Consider the following 22,843-nt stretch of genomic DNA (forward strand, 5'->3'; position numbering starts at 1 on the left):
GTCATTGAATATTTTTAAGGCAGAGGTGGGTAAGATTCTTGACTAACAAGGGGGTCAATGTTTATCAGGGGTAGGCGAAATGTGGAGTTGAGGCCACAATCAGATCAGCCATGATCCTATTGAATGGCGGAGCAGACTTGAGGGGCTGAATGGCCTACTCCTGCTTCTAATTCGTACGTTCGTATGTTCAGCCAAGTGTGACAGAATAGTGTAAAGTAACCTTTCTGTAAGCTCAGGAATTGTGCTAACTGTAAACCTTTTAATATATTTACCATAGATAGATGTGTGTACCAATCAGTTCGTGGCCCCGCTCCCTCCTTACCTCCAGAAATATAACGCAACTTTCACATTCACACCTCTGTGTGTCTGTGGCTAAATGTACATTGTGGTGTGGGACTGAGGTCAGAATGGTTTTTTCTTTGCTCCTTGGTTGGTGCTGAACTCACTGAACTCAGCCTGGGCAGGAATGGAAATACTGCAATGAGCTACAGTGTCTTTGGGTTGGGTTTGGAAACTCTGGCAGGGGCTCCCACTCCAGATTGTCTATCCAGTGACCCCTGTAGCATGGTGCACTTGTGTGGATATCAGATCATGATCAAGTTTGGCTGTGATGTTCACCCATGGTATGCAAACCTGGGAACACTCAGTTTTGGTTCAGATATAATGAATTGCCTCTTGGGAGGAGACAGCCGGTACCTTACGAACTCGACCCCAACATAAGTGAGTACCTTGAAGAGATAAGTGAAGAAAATGAAGGCACAGGCAGTCATTTACCTGTGTGTCTGCAGAAGCAGAGCTAGACACATCTTCCTCTGATCTCTTCCAGGCCTTTGCCATTGAGTGGACCCAATGAGCTGTTGGTTGATGACTCAGCTTTCATCTGTATTCGTGATTGAAATAAGATGTCAGAGCCAGCGTTCTATACATAAATTAACAGTATTCTATCTGCCATGTAACTGTCACATCATTCCTTCCAAAGGCATTGTATCTGAAAGTGACACGTCTCAAGGCAACATACATCAACAGGGCAACAACTGGTGATAAGCTGCTCATGAGGTTGATGGAAGTGGAGACGATCAATGCTTTCAGAAGGAAATTGGATGGGTACCTGCAGGAAATAAACATGCAGGACTACAGGGGGAATGGGACTGACTGGATTGCTCCATGTAGAGCTGGCAGAGACTTGATGGGCCAAATGGCCTCCTTCTTTGCTGTAAATGATTCCATGAGTCTAAAGCCTGAATTGTTCCAGAATTGTACTAAGTGCAGTAACGGGCGTGACAAACATCCGCTCGCTGCAATGGCAGGTTTTCATGCCCTATTGTTCCCTTTCCGCCTCATAGGTTATGCAGTTACAAGAAACACGCCGTCTTGCTAGAATCCAATTTGCCCGCCCCACTTCCTCATTCCAGGTGCCATATTTAAACTGTAGCCGTGTGCACAGTTCTCAATGCTTGCAGCCCAGGACTGCTCCAGTGAAGACATAGCCCTGAATGTCAAGAGGAGTGCAGCACCCCGCTTTAGTGACACATCCCTGAGATGTCTTTTGGACACCGTGGAGGCTCACTGTGATGTCCTCTACCCCCACTCTGGCTGCAGGAGGCCCATCAGTCTCACCACTGGCTTTGGAGGAGGTGGCAGAGGTGGTCAGTGCCAACTCTGCACACAAGAGATCCGCCATCCAATGCAGAAAACAGATGAATGGTCTCAACTGTGCTGCTAGGGCAAGTCAACCATCTCATCAATCTCAACTCACCCACTCACAAGCCCATCACACTGGCATCTCACTCATGGCCATCTCAAGGGATATCACCACTCACTCTCTCACGCACACCCTCACATCTCCATCTAGCCTCATCTCCTCTGGAAATCGCCTCTTCATCCTGTTCATGGCTCCACCCAGCACGCACATACGTCTGGCATCCTTCTCATTTGGCCTGGCATGTGCCTTGCTCACACTTTCTCCATCTGTCTTTATGCAGGACAAGATCACACACAATCAATAGGAGAGGTCCCAGACCGGGGATGGAGTGCCGGACATCAAGGTCCTCACTCCGTTCGAGAGTCACGTATTGGAGCTGGCCGGAGAGGACATGGAGATTTCCTGTGGCGATGGTGAAGTCAGTGGCAAGAATCCACGTGAGGATCCTGCAGTAGATTATCCCTCTGTCAACGCTACTCTGAGTCCATATTTCTGTGTGTAATGCGGTTGCAAAGCACTAATAATCTCCACTTTCTCTCCTAGACACATCTTCCACGTCACCCTCAGGCAACCTTGACCCAGACTCCAGCGCTGGGAACACCTCAGATGAGGACCCTGAGGGCAGCACCATTGAAGACCCATCACGGCGCTCACCCACACCCTCCACCAGTGCAGCGACACACACCTTGGTGGGTCCTAGATGTAGAGCAGTCTTGGGATCACAATCTGGTGAGCACAGCACATAGTCTGTTCCACAGCCGGTGGAGGCATGGACATCCTTGTTTGCCAACAACTGGAGGATTGCTGGAGCTAAGGAATCTGCTGAGTCCAAGTCAGATGAGAAGCCTCTGGACTCAGACCTCAATCAGCTGTTGGAGCTACAAAGACATTCATGGGAGCATCAGGAAGGGATGTCTGGTGCACTCCTCAGATAGCCAGGGACAATAGAGGAGTCCGTCCACTTTAAGTCCGAGGCATCCGCGCCGTCATGCCATCATACCGAGGTGAACATTTGGCAGGATGGCAGCCACCATAGACACCATGGTCCAGGACATTGGTCCTGCACTGTTTCACGGGCTCAACTCCATCACTGATGCCATAGTTGGCCTCCAACAGTGTCAACACGAGAATGGTGCGAGGCAGCTCTATCTCACTCCAGCTCCCCCTTCTGCTCAAGGTGTCAGCCAGGGGCACCCATAGGGAGGAGGATTAGCAGCTCGGCCGGGGACAACCACTCAGGTGACTTTGGGAATGTCTGGCCGATCCAAATCCCTTCTTCCTGTCATCCCCCCAGCTCCAGCTCCACAGGTCGAGGAGGGTGCACCTGGCCCACAGCAGGAGACCCAAAGCAGGCCAGTGCCCTCCAGGTCTTGGCCTTCCAGAGGATGCCCACCCAGGTCATCACAGACAGGGTGTAACAGTCAGCAGGCTGCCTTGGCCTCTGCTGTGGATGTCGGTAGAGCACCAAGACGTAGCGGCAGGGTTAGGAAGGTTAAGAAAGTGTAGTTGCAACGTGTGGGCACAGATGTTAATCACTTGTACATAATGTTCACTATTGTCAATAAACTCCCAAGAATGTCTCCTTGTCTATGGCTCTGTGTTATGATGAGCAGTGTTCGTGTTATTCAGATGTGAAACCTTGGTTCCTGCACAAAATAAAGGCAGGTGTCTCAGTCCAGGGCTTCTTCCCTGTGCAGTGTGTAACTGTCATGAAGAGATATTAATGTCTATAATGTTATTGGAAATTATTTTTAAATTGGAATTGTAATAGGGTCTGTATCCGTGTGTGTGTCTGTGTGTGGATTAATTGGATGAAAGCCAGCTAGTCTGGGTGCTTTGATGTATAGTAGTTTGAGTTGTTAATTAGATAAACGTAAGGAGTAGAAGGTAAAGTGCAATTTGCATTTGTTGAATAAACCATTCAAAAGAATGGGTAAAATCTTGCACTAGCTGGGAGACGCTAAGCAATGTGTTTTTATTACTAATAAAATTGGTGGAATGAAAGGATTATTGTTAGGAGGGATAAAACTAGAAGCCTAGAATGGAAAATTTACATTCAAAGGGGAAGCTAGGTATAAACAGAAAGGAGTTGTGTGTGTGCAGGTCAGAGGCATTTAAGATCTAACCAGCCTGTAAGCCTACAGCCGCGCTTGCAAATTGAAAGGAACCTCATTTGGAACTCGTAAGGTCAAATGTGATTTGCCTGGTGTCTGTTTAAAGTCTATGGGTTATTGTTGCCTTGGTGAAGATTTGCCTGGGCATGATTAATTTGGGGATTTGTTTAAAAGTTATTATGGTAGTAATTTGTAGACATGTGTGTGTGTTTAATTTGTTGTTAAATTAATAAATGTTTAACTTAGCTTTATATAAAAAACCTCTTGAGGCTTGGTTTATTCCTGAATTCAGAGCTGCATCTCAAACATGCCAATTGAAAATATAGGTTTTGACAGTTGTTCAAGTTTCCCTCTAGGATTTAAACAACTCAGCCTTTACCAACTGCTGTGTCATAACAGTAACCTTCAGACCAAAGTGATGGTCCGACTTCATGCTCAAAGGATGCATCAGTGATGCCTGCACCTCGATGGTGCTTGTCACTGGGGCCAGAATGTCATGGGCAGGCATCACAGAGTTCCATCATTCTCTCTGTGTGCTCTCAGCACCTTTGAGGTGGGGCTGGCAGACAGGAAACTGAGAGTAGGAATAAATGAGTCTTTTTCAGAGTGGCAGGAGGTGACTAGTGGGGTACCTCAGGGACCAGTGCTTGGGCAGCAGCCATTCACGATATATATCAATGATTTGGATGAGGGAACCAAATGTAATAGTTCCAAGTTTGCTGACGACATGAAACTTGGTGGGAATGTGAGTGGTGAGGAGGGTGTTAAGAGGCTTCAGGACGATTTGGACAGGTTGAGTGAGTGGGCAAATACATGGCAGATGCAGTATAACGTGGATAAGTGTGAAGTTATCCACTTTAGTAGGAAAAACAGAATGGCAGAGTGTTATTTAAATGGTGATAGATTGGGAAATGTTAATGTACAAAGGGATCTTGGTCTCTGCACTGAAAGCAGGTACAGCAAGTAATTAAGAAGGCAAATGGTATGTTGGCCTTCACTGTGAGAGGACTTGAGTACAGGAGCAAGGATGTCTTACTGCAGCAGTACAGGGCCTTGGTGAGACCACACCTGGAGTATTGTGTGTAGTTTTGGTCTCCTTACCTAAGAAAGGATATACATGCCATAGAGGGAGTGAAGCGAAGGTTCACCAGACTGATTCTGGGAATGGCAGGATTGTCGTCTGAGGAGAGATTGGGCCGACTAGGCCTGTATTCACTGGAGTTTGGAAGAATGAGAGGAGATCTCATTGAAACATATAAAATTCTGACAGGGCTGGACAGACTGGACGCAGGGATGTTGTTCCCTCTGGCTGGGGGGATCTAGAACAAAGGGTCACAGTCTCAGGATACGGGGTAGACCATTTAGGACTGAGATAAGGAAAAATTCTTCACTCAGAAGGTGGTGAACCTGTGGAATTCTCTACCGTAGAAGGCTGTGGAGGCCAAGTCACTGAATATATTTAAGAAGGAAATGGATTTCCAGACTCTAAAGGCGTCATGGGATATGGGGAGAGAGCGGAAGTATGGCGTTGAAATAGAGGATCAGCCGTGATCCTATTGAATGGTGGAGCAGGCTGGAAGGGCCAAATTACCTCGTCCTGCTCCTATTTTCAATGTTTTGATCTCTTCAGCATCTGTGGCCGGTGACGCTGTGCTCCTGAAGGGGACAGGTGATGAAGGCTGCCAAAGGGTCAGGTGTATTTAAAATTTCACAGCTGTGCTTCCATGATATGACCCTGATCACAGAGTGCAAGCGAGCTGCCCTCAGCCACACAGAAGTCAGACATTCACAGAGGAAATGTAAAGATCTATGGAGTGTCCTCACTGCATGTCGTCTTTATCCTCCTGGAATCTTGTACCTTTTGGGGCCTCTGCTGCGTCTCCATGACATGAGTCTGAGCACTGAGCGTGTGTGCGCTGCCATCAGCCATATAGGTGTCAAATGTTCGCAGATGCAAGGCGATGATGTCAGGACTGTCCTCACTGCATCTTGTCATCATCCTCCATGAATCTAGCAGCAGGTGAGTGCACCTGCCTCATCCGGCCAGTGTGGTGGCCTCATTGCTGGCATCCTCACCTTCGAGGACATCATCCTTATCCCCTTCGACGTCCTCCTCATTGGAAGAGATGGGCAGCTCTTCCATCTCCTCCTCAGCCAGGTCCTCCCCCGTTGCAGCACCAGGTTGTGTTGTGCGCAGCAAGTTATGATGATGCGCGGCACCCTCAGTGGACTGTTTTGCAGTGCCCAACCAGACCTGTTGAGGCACCAGAACCTCATTTTCAATATGCCAATTGCTTGCTTCACTGGGTCATGGCATGAGCCTCGTTACACTGTTGCTTTGCTGCAGTCTGAGGTGGCCATCAGCCTCATCCTCTGTGGGTAGCCTTTGTCCCCGAGGAGCCAACCCTGCCACCACTGCGGACCTGTTAGGGATCTGAGACCTGAGACCTGCTGAGGATGTAGGAGTCACGGGCGGTCCGTGGGAATTGCATGCAGACCTGATGAACTTTCAGCGAGTAAAAGCTCTTGTGGTTCACATACTGGACTGCTTGTTGCCATGGAGATTCAAGTAGCACCTGAGTGCAGTCGATGGCACCCTGCACCTGTGCAAAACGAGAGATCTGCGCAAATCCCAACGCTCTTGCTTCCTGGTCCCAAGTGAAATGCACAAGGTTGTGTGCCTTCGTGAAGATGACATCCGTGACCTCCTGGATGCACCTGTGTGTGGAGGCTTGCGATATCTTGCACAGGTTATTGGTGGAGCTCTGGATGGAGCCACTGGCATAAAAATTGAGCACCACGGTCACTTCCATGGCCACTGGCAGTGGATGCCCTCCATGTCCCCGTGGCACCAAATCCTGCATCAGGTGGCATATATGACCGACCAGTTCCTAGACATGCAGTCTTCGGCGACACTGGTTCTCAGTCATCTGCAGGAATGACAGGCACCGTCTATGGAGCCTAGGTCTAGCAAGGTGCCTACAAGCAACAGCTCACTCTGAATCTTCAGCTGTGTATGCAGGAGGCCCTACTGCACCTTCATCTTGAGAGTGGTGCTCCTCTCTTTAGTGAGCCAGGTGCCTCTGTTGTACTCTTCTCCTTCTTCTTTGCTCTCTGTTAGCATGAGGCATACAGCTCGATCACCAGGCTCCATGATCCTGATGTTCTCCTCCTGCAGGATCAAAGAGAGACACGTGGGTTAGCATGTGTGCCCTAAGGACCTCTTTTGGTTAAGACTCTAGCTCTGGCTGCGTCTTAAAGCCCCTTCACACATGACAGAGTGTGCTGGACTTCAGGGCTGTCCGAAACCCCACCCACCTCCACCCATTCCGCTTGATCGATTGGCGGCAGCTTTGGCAACTATGTCTCAGCTCAGACGTAGGCACTATCCAAACCTGCGCCAATTGTTCTGCTGTCCCCTAAAATGCACATTAATTTGTAATCTGCACCAGAGGGATGAAAGGTTCTGGAGCATTTGGTGGCACTTACATGCTTTTGTGTTGCTTGAGCGGGAAGAAAATTTTCAGAGGCCCGACTCCAAACATGTCAATGGAGCTGCTGCTGAACGGCCTCAGCTGCGGAAGAATGCTCACTTTCGACAAGCTTTTCCAAGTGTGTGGACGCTTCCCTCACCCTACCCCCAGCCCCTCCCACCCCCAACCCCCAGCACGTGCTTGTGGACTTCCATCAGTCTGTGCTGCCTTGCACATACCCCCGCAACTCCTCTCCTCCACCACCCCTCGGCCCCACCCACTCTGGAGCCCTTGCCCCAGCACCTCACTGAAAGCCAGCCAGGAAATAGTGACTGTACCTCCCCGCCCCCCCCACCGAATGCGCGGTGCCTTTTCCTTGATGTCTTATGGGTGATCCTCGCGAACAGTGTGCAAAATTGTGTGCATGTGTGCACTCAGCTCCGAATTCGCCCCGAAGTTCAGCTCACTGGGTAGATGCCTTTTGAAGGCAGTCATGAAGCACGCCGTTCTGAAGTCACGCCGGCTTGGGTGGTTAATTTGATGTGGGGGGATGATTCTGGCAGGCAGGCACAATGATGAAATGCAAATACATTCAACTTAAGTTCCTGGTGTTGGATGGTGGGAAACACGGTCCGGCATTGACGGGCAGAGTAGATGATCACAAACTGGTTTCAGAACAGTGTAAAACTGATTTTTGGCCTTCTCGCCATATTGTCCGCTTGCACTGCCAAGCATGCTCGCCACCAACAGGAGCAGAAAATTACGGCCTATAACTCTACCTGAAGGAGAAGAAAGGTTAAAATTTTGGGTTGAAGCTCTTCACCATAATATAATAATTTAAAATTATTTGCCATTTGTGTTATGTGAACATAGCTTGGTCAAAGAATCAGATAGAATGCATTTTACATGAAACCATTGTGTTTTTTAAGAACATTTTAATTTGGAATCCCGCATGAAGGAGGTTGGAATATAAATCCAATTTATGAAAGCAGTTGAGAGATTAAGTACAAGACCAGAGAAAACTGCAGTCCATCTGGCCACTTCCCAGTCCATTAATTCTTGAGTGCATGCTGAATTCTGAAGGCTGCTCTGACAGAAAAGCTGTAAGAGAGAGTGCCTCACATACATTATATAAAATTCCTTACCTGAGGGGTGTGATTTGAGACAGCATTCTGCTTGAAACTTGAGTTATTAACATTTTCTGTGCAGTGCTAAGGATTTTGTTTTGTGCCTAGAGGCTGCTCTCACTGTTAAAAAAAAATGACTATTTGTCTTGTAGCTTTAGTGTAATCCATTGCATTTTATACTCAATGGAGGTATTTTTGACTTTTAGTGAGAGTGTAAAATGGGAACAATCAGAGTGATTGCCCAATTCTCACTTTTATTGAATCAAAAGAACCAAAAATCAGGAGTGGTGTTTAACGAGCAGCAGATCTTATTTGACATTTTCATTGTGGGCAAATGTTAAAATGATCCTGTTGGTTTTGTAAATAAAATCATTGTTTCACCCTTTCAAAGCTGCTTCATGTTTCATATTCTCCATCAATCCAAAGTGAGTGTGGAAGTGTTACATCAGCGCAAAATGAATCCATTGGCAGTGATGCAATTGGATTAATTAGTGATGTCTGTGCATTTTAAATGAGAAAATGGTGCAAAAGAACCTAAAATTGTAACACATGCTGGGAGGTAAGAGATAATTTTACAAACTCATGCTTACACTGGTATATCTATTCTCAATATGTACTCCTGATGGGCAAGGTTTCCCATTGGGAGTGTGATTTCATTTAAAAAAACTAACTCATTACTGGGAAAAGGAGCACACAACTCAGAGGACCTTTCTAAATGAGGAACACAGCATGAAGAGATGATGCTGAAGACAGGAGATCATGGCTGGTCAACACAAGTAAAGTGGGTCAAAATCCTGGAACTACCTCCCTAACAGCACTGTGGGTGTACCCACACCACATGGACTGTAGCAGTTCAAGATGGCTACTCACCACCACCTTCTCAAGGGCAACTAGGGATGGGGAATAAATGCTGGCCTAGCCAGCAAAGCCTGCATCCCATGAATGAATAAAAGAAAAAGCAACAGAAACATAAATATTATAGCCACAGCTTTCTTGTTTAGCTGTGAGAACTAGAGTTTAGAAAAAAAGATTGAATTTATATAGCAACTTTCACAGGCTGTCTCACAGCACTTTTAACAAATGAAGCATTTTTGAAATATAGTTACTGTTGCAATGTAGGAATTATGGCAACCAATTTGTACACAGCAAGCTCCCACAAACAGCAATGTAAGAAGAACCAGATAAACTGTTTTCGTGATCTTGATTGAGGGGTAAGTATTGACTAGGACACTGGGGCTGACTTCCCTGCTCTTCATCAAAATAGTGCTATGGGTCAGACTGAGAGGGCAGAGAGGACCTCAGTTTAACATCTCATCCAAAGCACAGCACCTCCAACTTTGCAACACTCCTTCAGTACTGTAATGCAAGGCTTGATTTTTGTGCTCAAGTCCTAGAAGTGAGACTGCTACCAACTAAGCAACAGCTGAGACACCTAGGCAGAGCTTTCTTGAAAAGCACTCCTACTAATGCGATCTCTGCCAATATAAGCCTAAATCAACTCAAACCACTGTTGTCCAACTGTCGTAACCAGGGAATCATTTGCAATGCCTTCCCTTCCTGCCCTTCTCAAAAGGACAAATTAATATTAAGTGGGTGAACACTTACAATTCGAGTTACAAGGCCTAAAACCTGTGCATGACTGGCTCCATCCATCTCTCTGACAACTGTCTGAGGCTGAACCCAAATCTTATGGATCTGGCAGATGAAGACACGGTCACCAGTGGTAGAGCAATGAAAATCAGGAATATTCAAAAGACCAGAACTGGAGAAGCACGGATATCTTAGAGGGTTGTGATGCTGGAGAAGATTAGAGTGATTTGAAAACAAGGATGAAAACTTTAAAATCGAGGTGTTGCTTAATGTAACAAGCGCATCGGTGAAGAATGAACTGAACTTGGTGCTAGTTTGGGCATGGGAGGCAGAGTTTTTAATACCTCAAGTTTATGGGCGATAAAATGTGGAGGCCAATCAGGATGCACTGGGATATTCCTGGTGTCCTAGGCCCATCTTCAGCTGCTTCATCAATTACCTTCCCTTCATTATCAGGTCAGAAGTGGCTATGTTTGCTGACGATTACACAGTGTTCTGTACTATTTGAAACTCCTCAGATGATGAAGCAGTCCATGTCCCCATGCAGCAAGAGCTGAGCAACATTAGGCTGATAAGTGGCATGTAAGATTTGCACCACACAAGTGTCAAGCAATAATTCTCCAACAAGAGAGAATCACCTTGAGGTTCAAATGGCGTTACTATTGCTGAATCCTCCACTATCAATATCCTGGAATTTACCATTGAAACTGAACTGTTGCAATCATATAAATAGTGTGATACAAGAGCAGGTCAGGGGCAGCAAATTCTATAACATTTAACTCACCTCCTGACTCCCCAGAGCCTGTCCACCAGCTAGGAGGCACAAGTCAGGAGTGTGATGGAACACTCTCCGCTTGCCTGAGTGAGTGCAGCTCCAACAACACTCCAGAAGCTCAACAACATTCAGTACAAGGCAACCTGCTTGATTGACACCCCATTTACTGCCTTACACATTCACTCCCTCCACCACCAGTGCACAGTGGCAGCAGTTTGTCTCATCTACAAGATGTTCTGCAGCAAATCACAAGGCTCCTTCGACAGCACCTTTCAAATCTGCGATCTCTGCCACCTAGAAAGACAAGGACAGTAGATGCACAGGAACACCACAACCTGCAAATTTCCCTCCAAGTCACTCACCATCCTGACTTGGAAATATATCACTGTTCCTTCACTGTCACTGTGTTAAAATCCTGGAACTCCCTTCCTAACAGCACTGAGAGTGTATCTACACCACATGGACTGCAGTGGTTCAAGAAGGCATCTCAACACCACCTTCTCAAGGGCAATTAGGAATGGGCAATAAATGCTGGCCCAGCTGGTGACGCTAACATTCCAAGGACCAATTAAAAAAAATCTAATTTTTAGTTTGTTGTAATTTTTTATCCCTTTTTCTAAAATTAACTTGTTCGAAGCAGTGGACAAAAATTTTAAATACTTATTGCTTCACTTCGACTATAAGCATTGGAGGGAAAAAAGCAGCTCCTTCCTCCTCTGCACCAAATTTCCGACTTCAGCACTCTGTTAACGTTTACTTTTTTCACAATCCCTCTGGTACCCACACATTTAATTGGAGGAAGTCTCTGCTCACTATATCATGGCAACTAAGGCACTTACAATAGCAATGGTTAATCGTATAATGGCTTTTTTTCATGTTTCTCGATAAGAACAATTCTTTTGTTTTTTTTGCTATCCTGAGTTTTCAATATAATACAGTTTATGTTTTGCCAGAATGTGACCCTTTGGGTGTGGCTGTACTCAAAGAATCAGAATTATCTTGAAATAGTTGAACGCACAACATTAATATCTTGTATCTGTGTAATGCATTTATATATTTGAGATGAGGAGAAAAATATCATTGTACTCTTTTTAACATATTGCAAACTTGATGTGAAAATGTATACTGACACATCAAAACATTTTTGCTTTGCACACTCACTCCTACAGTTCCCAGTTCAAATAATCATTGAAGCAGCAAATTGTCAACTGGCTCCACTTAATTCCAACTGGTTCCAGTTTGCTGTCAACTTGTTATGGCAGGACTCAACTGGATCAAGTATGATTCAAATGGTTACAGTTGAAGTCAACTGGGTCAAGCGGAATCACAAGTTGTATACAAGTTGAACCAGTAAACAAGTCAACTGATTCCAGTGAGATTCAAATGGTCCCAGTTAAAGTCAACTGGACAAATGGGGATGCCAATGAGTTTCCAGTTATAATAATTAGTTCCTCCAGTTGCATTCAGTTAAAACTGGTTGTGACCTGTTATTTCCAATAGAAATCAGTTATGACCAGTTGATATTCCCAATGGTTTGATTTTTCCTCAAATGCAGTGCATTTGTCAGGCAGGCAATCTGAAAACTTATAGATGGTGGAGGATTCAAGAAAGCTGGTGGTGTAGCTGGTAGAGCTGGGTTCATCAGTGTACATGTGGAAACTAACACTGTGTTTACCAAGAGGCAGCATATAGATAAGAAACAGGTGGGGGCCAAGGATAGATCCTTGGGGGATGCCAGAGGTGCAGCAGCAGGAAGAGAAACCATTGCAGGTGATTCTCTAGCTACAATTATATAGTTAAGAATGGAATCAAGTGCGTACAGCCCCACCCAGCTGGACAACAGTGTAAAGACATTGGAGGAAAATGGTGTGACCAACCATGTCAAAGGTTGCAGACAGGTCGAGAAGGATGAGAAGGGATTGTTTACCTTTGTCACAGTCACATGGGAATGGAGGAATTAGAAGCGGCCTCCAATGTCTGTAAATCAGCACAGAAAGCTTCAGCTTTCTCATGGGATAATTTTACAAATTTGCATTCTCACTGTAGAGCTTTAACTTTTGTTGGTGAAAATTCCTTTGAGACACGTTAGCAGAAATTTGTAAACATGTCTTCAATAGGTTTTTGGAGGGATAAAGAATGAATGCAATTAAACAGCTGCCATACCTGCTGAGTCTTTCCAGCATTTTCTGCAATTGTCATTGGCTATTGAGAAGAGTTAGGAAGAGGTTCAGACATTTCATGATTGAAAATGAAGCCCTGGGATAAGACAATATACAATGGTACAAAGGAGATTAGGTTAAACGTTAAACAGTAAGGCTGTGCCCTCATAAATGACTGAATTTCAATCTATCATGTCACACCGTCTTAATGTGGAGATAAAGGACATATTTGTAGATAAAGCTAAACCATTGATGTTATATTATAATTCAATGGAGACTAGACTATAGTCATGAATTATTTTCAATGGGACAAATTACCCTATCTTAATTTAGACCTCTCATGCTTGCAATATAATAGAACAAGCAGTGGAACAGATGGTGAACCCTCTCAGGCAAACATGTTAACATCAGGGGAAATGAGGATTCTGCAATTAATAGGGAGGGAGGCTCTCAAAAGTGCTGGCCTTGATGAAGTTGGGTGGTTGCAAAATCCAACTGGAACGTTCTATATTAATCATATATTCCATATTTTGCACCATATGCTCCATTTCCATACATATCATTATGAAAGTACTTCAGTTGATGACAATGCATTAAAAAAATGAATACGTGCAATGACCTACTCCTAATCTTCCATCTGCTCCCCTCGCAAAACAAAGAAAATCCAACCCACCTAGCAGCACCACTGAAAACAAGGACCAGCAAAGTTACAGATAGCTTGGATGCTTGGATAGCTAATGTGGCGTTGCTGAGGAAGCACTGAGTGATGATGAAGACTAAGCAATAATGGAAGTCGATGAGGGGTGAGTTGGAGCAGAGGAAAGATTTTATGGGGTAGGTTTTTAACTTGTCACTTGGGGGTAAAACAGTGATACAGATTAACCATTGCAACAATGAACATTAAATTCAGGCAGTTTATGTAATGGGTAGCTGATATGTTTTGTCTGTTTTATGTTGGGCAAGTTGAAAATCTGCCCCTTGTTCTTTTCTGAATTCCACAAATTTCTCACCAATTTCTGGTATAACATACAACTGAAGTCTGTACTGCAAAGGTCAGGAAATCAACTAAGAAGGGATACAAAAAACATAAGACTCTATGTGCCAAATTTTCATCTGGCTGCAGAGGTGCATTTAGGCACGCGAATGGACACACTTTGTTTTTTTTGGGGAGGAAATCCGATTTTCCTCTGCATTCCCAACCCCGCAGCATTTTTCTCTGGCATGTTGGGGATGCCTAGTGTGCAAAATACACACTCGCCCCCTCACGTCAGGTTCTCCAGTTTAAATGGCGGATGAAAATCAGATTTCTTCCCCCACACCATTTTTGACTAATGGTGCAGGGTTTTGGAAGCCCATTAAAAGCAGATTTGAGAATTCATGAAGAAAGTGGAAAGCCTGCTGTGGAGTTTGGAGCATTCTGAAAGGTAAGTGTAAAGTGTTTTCACACCTTCAGATGTCACTATTGGGTGATGTATCTTAATGTAGATTTGTTTTGATGCAGTGATTCATGATAGAGATCTGCTGCAGGGAGGTGGTGTCATAGTGGTATTGTCACTGGACTAGTATTCCAGAGACCCAGGGTAACTCTCTGGGGACCTGGGTTTGATCCCACCATGGCAGATAGTGAAGTTTGAAATCAATAAAAAAAATTGGAATTAAAAGTCTGATGATGACCATGAAACCATTGTCGATTGTCATAAAAACCCATCTGGTTCACTAATGTCCTTTAGGGAACGAAATCTGCTGTCCTTACCTGGTATGGCCTACATGTGGCTCCAGACCAACAGTCATGTGGTTGACTCTTAAAATGCCCTCTGAGCAAGGGCAATTGGAAATGGGTAATAAATACTGGCCTAGCCAGTGATGCCCACATCCCATGAATGAAACAAAAAAAAATCTGTCCTTTAAAGGTAAGTTGTCCCTTACATTGACTAGTCTTTTGTATTTGTTCATTTGCATTACTGTGCTTTTCAATGGAGAGAGCATCATAATACTGTGAAAAATACAAAATGTCCTTTCAGCCAGTGTTGTCATCTTTTCTGCTGTGATTTAAATGGCTCTGGCTAATTAAAAACACCTGGTTTGACACTTGATAAAATCTATCACCTGTTCCCTTACATTGATTGACAGGCATTTTGAAATTGAAATCAGCATTTGCTGTTCTTTCTTTCCCAGAGAGTAGACTATTGTTTGGATAGCAGTGGCTGATTACGCTTGGCCGACTTTCAAGAGCTAATGGATTCAGCACAGTAGGTGTTCCATTCAGCTGAGAACAAATGACAGTTTCAGGATATTGTAATAACAAATTGTCCCTTTGATGTGGTCTGGGTGATCTGAGGGGACATGGGGAAAAAGAGGTTGCATGGGATGGCATTGGTGACCCAAGCAGTCATGCTGGGTACATGGGGACATAGAGGTGGCATGGAGTGGCATGGGTGATCTGAGGGAGCATAGGTTATGGATGAAGGGGAGAGTGAGGGGTGAGGTTTAGGGGACCATTAAACACTGTTGGGAGCTGCATTACTGTGTTCAAGAACTGAGGAGGGCCTTCTAACTGATCTACCTCACCACGTGCTCTCGTCACACACTCCAGCACAGCTGGCAAACTGCACTGCAAACCTGACACTAGTGTGAAAAGAAAAAAATGGTGTGTGAAGCTACACATGGGTCGGGTGTGCAGTTTGAGAACCATGAACGTGCACAGGTCGGGTTTCCCCAATTCCAGAGGAAGATACGGCTCATATTTCCTTGTTCTGGAGAACAACAACCCCAGTTTCTCAGCTCTGCAGTTAACTGTAGCTTTTTAGAGAAGAAAACATGAGTAGCAGATCATTCATTGTGCTGTTTCACTTGCTTTTAGACTCCTGACTGCTGTTGGAACAGAATGACAAACTGGAAGCTTAATGGCAGTTCTAGGAACATAGGAACATAGGACTTAAGAACAGGACTAGGCCATTCAGCCCTTCAAGCCTGCTCCACATTTCAACGTGATCATGGCTGATCCAGTTGTGGTATCAGCTCCACTTTCCTGTCTGCCCCCCCAAAACCTTCGACTCCCTTGCCTATCAAAAATCTATTGAACTCAGCCTTAAATAAATATAAAGACCCATGTTCAGCACCATTTGCGACTCCTCAGATACTGAAGTAGTCAATGTCCAAATGCAGCAAGATCTGGACAATATCCAGGCTTGGGCTGACAAGTGGCAAGTAACATTTGTGCCACAGAAGTGTCAGGCAATGACTATCTCCGACAAGTGAGAATCCAACCATTGACGTTCAATGACATTACCGTCACTGTATCCCCCACTATCAACATCCTGGGGGTTACCATTGACCAGAAACTAAACTGGACTAGCCATATGAATATTGTGGCTACAAGAGCAGGTCAGAGGCTAGGAATTGTGCAGCGAGTAACTCACCTCCTGACTCCCCAAAGCCTGTCCACCATCTACAAGGCACAAGTCAGGCGTGTGATGGAATACTCCCCATTTGCAGCTCCCACAACACTGAAGAAGCTGGACACCGCCCAGGACAAAGCAGCCCGCTTAATTGGCACCGCATCCACACACATTCACTCCCTCCACCACCGACACACAGCAGTAGTAGATGCACTGCAGGAGTTCACCAAGGCTCCTTTCTCCGCACCTTCCAAACCCACGGCCACTACCACCTAGAAGGACAAGGGCAGCAGACTCCACCACCTGGAAGTTCCCCTCCAAGTGACTCACCATCCTGACTTCGAAATATATCACCGTTCCTTTACTGTCACTGGGCCAAAATCCTGGAACTCCCTTCCTAACAGCACTGTGGGTGTACCTACACCACGTGGATTGCAGCGGTTCAAGAAGGCAGCTCACCACCACCTTCTCAAGGGCAACTAGGGATGGGCAATAAATGCTGGCTTAACCAGTGAAGCTCACATCGTGTGAATGAATAAAAAAAGACCTTCACTGCTCTCTGGGGAAGAGAATTCCACACTCTAGTTTCCCTCTGAGAGAAAAAAAATTCTCCTTGGGCAGAATTTTCCGTCTGGTGGGGGGGGTGGGGAGGTGGCAGAGCAGGAGTGGGCACGGGCAGGCGCCACTGGTGATTGGGTCCGTGCCGCCATTTTACGCGGGTGGGCCAATTAAGGCCCGCCCAGCGTGTTTCGTGGCTCCCAGGGACAGCGGGTGTGGGCGGGCGGCAGAGTATCGGCAATCGCTGCCGGGTCGAATGGAGACCTGGCGACCTGTTTAAAGGGCAAGCTGCAGCCACTCCAAGGCTGCTGTACATTGCCAGAGGTTGGGGCCATCGCAGATCCAGGCTGGCCATGCAGGAGGGTAGGGCGAGCGGTCAAAGTGCCCCCCCGGATTTCGGACGAGTGCCTTGCTGCCCTCCTCGAGGAGATGGCAGCACGGTGGGAGGTGCTCGTCTCCCAGGACAGGAGGAGGAGGCCACCCCACTTGACCAAACATGCCTGGGAGGAGGTAGTGGAGGGTGTGAGCTCCCACAACATGGTGCGGCGCATATGGATCCAGTGCCACAAGCGCTTCAACGACCTGCTGACAGGAAGGGTGAGTAGCATCTTGGCATCATTCACTTCACCATTTTGTAAGCTTCTCTCCCCTCCCCGCCCCCCTCCCCCCCCAACCCCCCCCGCCCACCCACGCCGGCCCCCCCACCCATGCCTGAGTGGCCTGAGCGCATTGACGACATGTGTCCTTAGCTGGGCGACTCAGCAGATATTCCCTATGCGTTGGTCAGCCTGAGAGGGTGGTGATGAGATGGGCTCTGCACCCGCAGCATGTGGTGGACTGACACCCACATGACTGTGGTGGGGGCAACCTGGAGAATCTGCACCCAGGCGCAGTGCTCGAACTCCAGGATATGTCGAAGTCAGGGTGATGACATGGTGGGACGGGGTCTTCAAGGTGGCATGGCACAGATAGATCTGCTGCCCTCTGCGATCCATGTCATTGTGCCTCCTTGCTATGGCAGGTTAAACTGCGTGCTCCCAAGTGTGATGAAGTCAGCATGTGGCCAAACGGGTTGCGGCGGTAGGAAGGACACACCTGGCATGTTTGTGTGAGTGTTCGGCAGCAGCGGGGTAAGGATGCATTAGATCCCTGCAATGGCCAACTGGGCTTAGGGTAGGCCGGCCGCGAGGAGATTCACGGTACAAGTATCACTTATGAATGCTGTTTTCTCATTTCCAGAAGAATTCTCACAAACTGCCGAGCGGGTGAGGACTGACGGTGGGCCAGCCCAGGTAGTGCTGCATAGTCGCGTCAAGCAGGAGGCCTTCGACCTGGAGAGGCGCCACGCGCCCAGGTCCACTGGAGTTGGAGAAGCTGGGGTTCCACAGGTCTCCCACCTCGGTGCCCATCATTCTACGGTGAGCAGGGAATGCCGAATGGACCTTACGTTGGCGGAGCAGCTGCCTGTCATCTCTGCTGGCGCCTCTCAGGGCGCTCTGGATGAGGCCAGCAGCTCCTCTGCCTCTCTGCCAGTGACGACGGCATCCAATGAGGCTGCGCTGACTGGGGAGATGCCAGCTGCGGAGCTGGCAGCTCCATCCCAGGCGGGGCCAGCACAGGCTCGATAGGCCAGAGGATGTCCGCCAAGGTTATCGAAGGCAACAGGACAGCAGAGACAGCAGGCTGTCTCAGATGCCAGTGCCAGCAAGGGGGCACCACAAAGACGTAGCACCCATAAATAAAAAATTAAGGCACCTTAGGCACACCCTAGGTTCATTACTGGTGGTTTTTTGTTGGCACCCCTATGAGTTCTTTCTGATCGTGCTTGCAGTGCAATGCCATTTTATTTGTGATATGTTAAGAGACTTTTGTGAAAACATTAAATTAAGATCGTCTAACATGTCTGGGGGTGCCTCTTTTCTTGGGCAGGTGGATGGATTCCTGCGATGTTATGAGTGATTTGTGTGTCATTGACATTAATTGACTGGGCCCATCGTCAATGCTCCTATTCTGACAGATTTGGCCCTAATGTCTCCAGTATGGAGGCTGCAGCCCAGGCTTGTTTTGGAGGTCTATATGTGCTGTGCTAGCTGAAGGTTCCTTGGATTAGAGCCTCCAGGGTGTCCCTGCCTCCCTGGAGTATGCCCGGGTCAGCGTCTGCCCCCTCAGGATTTCCCTGTGCGTGCTCATCCTCAGACTCATTGTTGGACTCATCATGTTCAACCGCAGCCACTCCATCTACATCTTCTTCGTCCGCAGGTCCGCCCTTTGCAGTGCAAGATTGTGGAGGGTGCAGCATGCAACCACTATCAGGGACATTCGGTCTGGGTGTACTACAGTCCGCCCCCGGAACAGTCCAGGATTCGGAAGTACATTTTGAGAAGACCGATGGTTCTCTCCACCACAGCCCTTGTGGAGGCGTGACTTCTATTGTACCGCTGCTCAGCTTCTGTTGTTGGATGGCGGAGAAGCGTCATGAGCCACCTTCTGAGGGGATAGCCCTTGTCACCCAGCAGCCATCCATCAAGCTGGGCTGGAGCACTGAAGAGACCCAACACCTGGGAGTGTCTGAGGATGTAGGCGCCGTGGGAGCTGCCTGGGTACCTGGCACAGACTTGTAGAATCAGCATCCTGTGATCACACACTATCTGCATGTTCATGGAGTGGAAGCCCTTCCTGTTGACGAAGGCACCGGGCTCACTTGCTGGTTCCTTGATGTCCACATGTGTGCAGTCTATTGCACCCTGGACGAGGGGGAAGCCAGCCATTGCCGCGAAGCCTCTGACTCACTCTGTCTGGCTAGCCTTGTCCCAGCAGTAGTGGATGAAGGTCAATGCACGCCTGAACAGAGCGTCTGTAATCTGCTTGACACAAGTGTGGACAGCTGATTGGGAGACACCGCAAAGATCACCCACTGACCCCTGGAAAGAGCCGGAGGCATAGAAGTTGAAGGCAGCTGTGACCTTTAGAGCCATTGGCATGGGGTGTCCACCCACACAGTTTGCAGAGATCTCAGGGCCAATCATCTGACAGATAGTTTTGACTGTCTCCCTTGACAGACAGAGCCTCCTTCAGCATTGCACCTCAGACATATTGAGGTAGCTGCTTCACTGCCTGTAAACCCTGGCAGCAGGATAGTGGCATCTTCTGCAGCCCCCTCCGCCTTGGTCCACCTCTTGGTCCTGCACCCCTTGAGCCTGCGCCTGTCCTCCCAAAGGTGGCTCCGCTGGGGGCTGAATGTGCACTCCTGGCCTCCTCCTAGTCCTCCCTTCCTTCTCAGAGGAGGTGCCTCCAGTGGAGAGATCACCTCCCATTCCCAGGCTCAGGGAGGCTTCCTGAAACCTACAGGCCCCAAAACAAATCCTCACTGCGAAGTGCTGAACTGAAGGTTATGAGTCCAGTCCAAGCAGCTGGTATGTATTTTGAACTTTTCCAGCTCACACAGGCAAGTTTCAGTAACTTTTGTACAATAAGTTTTAAATCTGTAGAATCACGACCCCACTGAGCCCTCTTCTCCTGCTCGTGGATGAGGTTCATACACATTTCTGCTACCTGCCTGCCCATTGAGCCTGTGCGACGAGCCGGAGATCACACAGATCACAAAACCCCTGTCAAGGGCCTTAAGTGGCCCATTAAGTAATGGCGGGCGTGCAATGGAGATTGTCGCGCGCCCGCCCACCGAAATATTGCAATGGCGCGTGGTGACGTCGGGATGCTCGCCCGACGTCACTGCGCATCATTTTACATATTGGCGTACGGGGCCCGCTCCCCGCACGTCAATAAGAAAATTCTGCCCCTTATCTCGGTCTTAAAAGATGGACCTCTTACTCTTAAACTAAGGAAAAGTAAACTAAGAAAATAGATAGATTTCTAAAAAGGAAATAGATTTCTGGACTCTAGAGGCATCAAGGGGTATGGGGAGAGAGTGGGAGTACGGTGTTGAGATAGAGGATTAGCCATGATCGTATTGAATGGCGGAGCAGGCTCGAAGGGCTGAATGATCTATTCCTGCCTCTATTTTCTATGTTTCTATGTCCCTTCATTTTAATCTGCCTCACAAGAGGAAACATCCTCTGGGTATCCACCCTATCAAGTCCCCTCAGGATTTTATATATTTGAATAAGATCACCTCTCATAATACTTACTGATTACGGCAGATTAAAACACCTTGATACAGTCTATGATAACAAATCTAATTGGTAACAGACAATGAGTTAACCCCATTTATATTCTGTAATTTCTCAATATTCACAGTGAAGAGTTATTGCTGAGTGAGAGTCAATAGCACAAACAAAAGGATTGATGTTCTCTCAATCGCTTACCTTTACTTTGTTGGAAGATTCATGGAAGCTCTGAAGCAATGGTATAAACTCTGTTCCCTCTGCTGAGGGATCACTTTTGTGGCTCTTCTCTGCACCTCTATTGGGGCTTGAATGTTTTCTTTGTACCTTCGTGACCAGATCTGTATGTTTTAACTCAAAGTGCAAATCTGATCAGTGTGTTCTTTACAGCAACAGGATGAGATCAGATTTATATCCTACTAATTTGTCAAAAAGGATTAATCATTTCTGGGCTTGAACTTCTATTAGTTCTGAATTTCTGTAGCTCTTATGATGATGTTATGATCAAAACAAGCTTGGAAATAGTGTGGGCAAAGCCACAAAAGGCTGATCCCTCTGGTCAGAGGGCAAAGTTAGGAGGAAAGCTTGAAAAATGTATGCTCTTCAGCCTTGAGAGGAGATAGATGTGAAGGAGCATCATAGAGACATACAAAGTACTCCATGGAACAGTAAATCTTAATCAAGGTCAATCACAACTGCAAGTGTCAAGAAAACAAGACATTGTAATATTTTTCTTCTGTTAATAACCTTGTCATATTTCTTATGTAGTGAAAGACAGGCTGCTGGGGGGAGGGGGGTTGTAAATATAATAATTAGATTACAGAGTGATTGCAAGAGTCAAAAGCCAACAGTAAGAAGTGGTTTTGATGTGTTAATGAACCAAAAGGGACTTCAATCAGAGTTTTACATAAAACAATAACAGGAGTAGTTTTGAATTGCATTGTTTTAGTTCAAAGGGGGATATATGCAGGTGTAAAAAGATGCAAGTAAATAAGGTAAAGTTTGGGTAAGTTTACTTTTTTTTTATAAACCTAAGAGCTAAAGTAAAGAAGAGTCTAATCAAGCCTGGGAAGAAAGCTTTCCTAAAGAGACTGGTTGAGACAATGATCAAAGGGAAGGAACCCATTTAAGGAAATACTGAAGCCTATGTGAAAGGGTAGTTGTTTAGATCTCCCAGAAGACAGCAGGATAGCTGGTCCGAACTCCCAGAAGACAGCAGGATAGCTGGTCCGAACTCCCAGAAGACAGCAGGATAGCTGGTCCGAACTCCCAGAAGACAGCAGGATAGCTGGTCCGAACTCCCAGAAGACAGCAGGATAGCTGGTCCGAACTCCCAGAAGACAGCAGGATAGCTGGTCCGAACTCCCAGAAGACAGAGCGAACAAGACTAGACCTGAAGACCCAGTTTCTGTCAGCCTCAGAGGACGCCCCAGGGAAAAAAGGCACAGTGTGGTAAACATTACAGGAATTCTATAGATTTTGAAAATCTATAAGGATAGTTGCTGAGCAGAAAAGGGGAAGATTAGCTCTGAGGGTAAAGTTAAGATGTTGTGGAACTGTTTTAAAGTACTGTTTACTGCGTGAAGCCATTCTTGTGTTTGTGTGATTGTTTTTTTTTGCTTTATTCTTTTGATAAACGTTTACTCTACTATAAAATCATCACAAGTAGTCGGGAACATAATTGCCTGATTTCAGAACCTCTCCTCATACTATACAAATTGCAAAAACCATTTTGGCAGCTGTTTCAAGCAAGAGTTTCCCTCTCGGATTTGGGCAGCTTGGCATTTACCAGCAGCTGTGCCATAACACATGACAAGAGATTAAAG

At 46.6% G+C, this 22,843-nt stretch overlaps 1 long non-coding RNA gene across 1 annotated transcript in view; it reads left to right on the forward strand.

Annotated features, from left to right (window-relative positions):
* Positions 1-22,843, forward strand: part of LOC144683734 (uncharacterized) — a 28,409-nt gene that overhangs the window by 4,848 nt on the left and 718 nt on the right. The gene's annotated exons all lie outside the window — the stretch shown is intronic.

Source organism: Cetorhinus maximus, chromosome 1, assembly GCF_964194155.1.
Source record: "Cetorhinus maximus chromosome 1, sCetMax3.hap1.1, whole genome shotgun sequence".
Taxonomy (NCBI): Eukaryota; Metazoa; Chordata; class Chondrichthyes; order Lamniformes; family Cetorhinidae; genus Cetorhinus; species Cetorhinus maximus.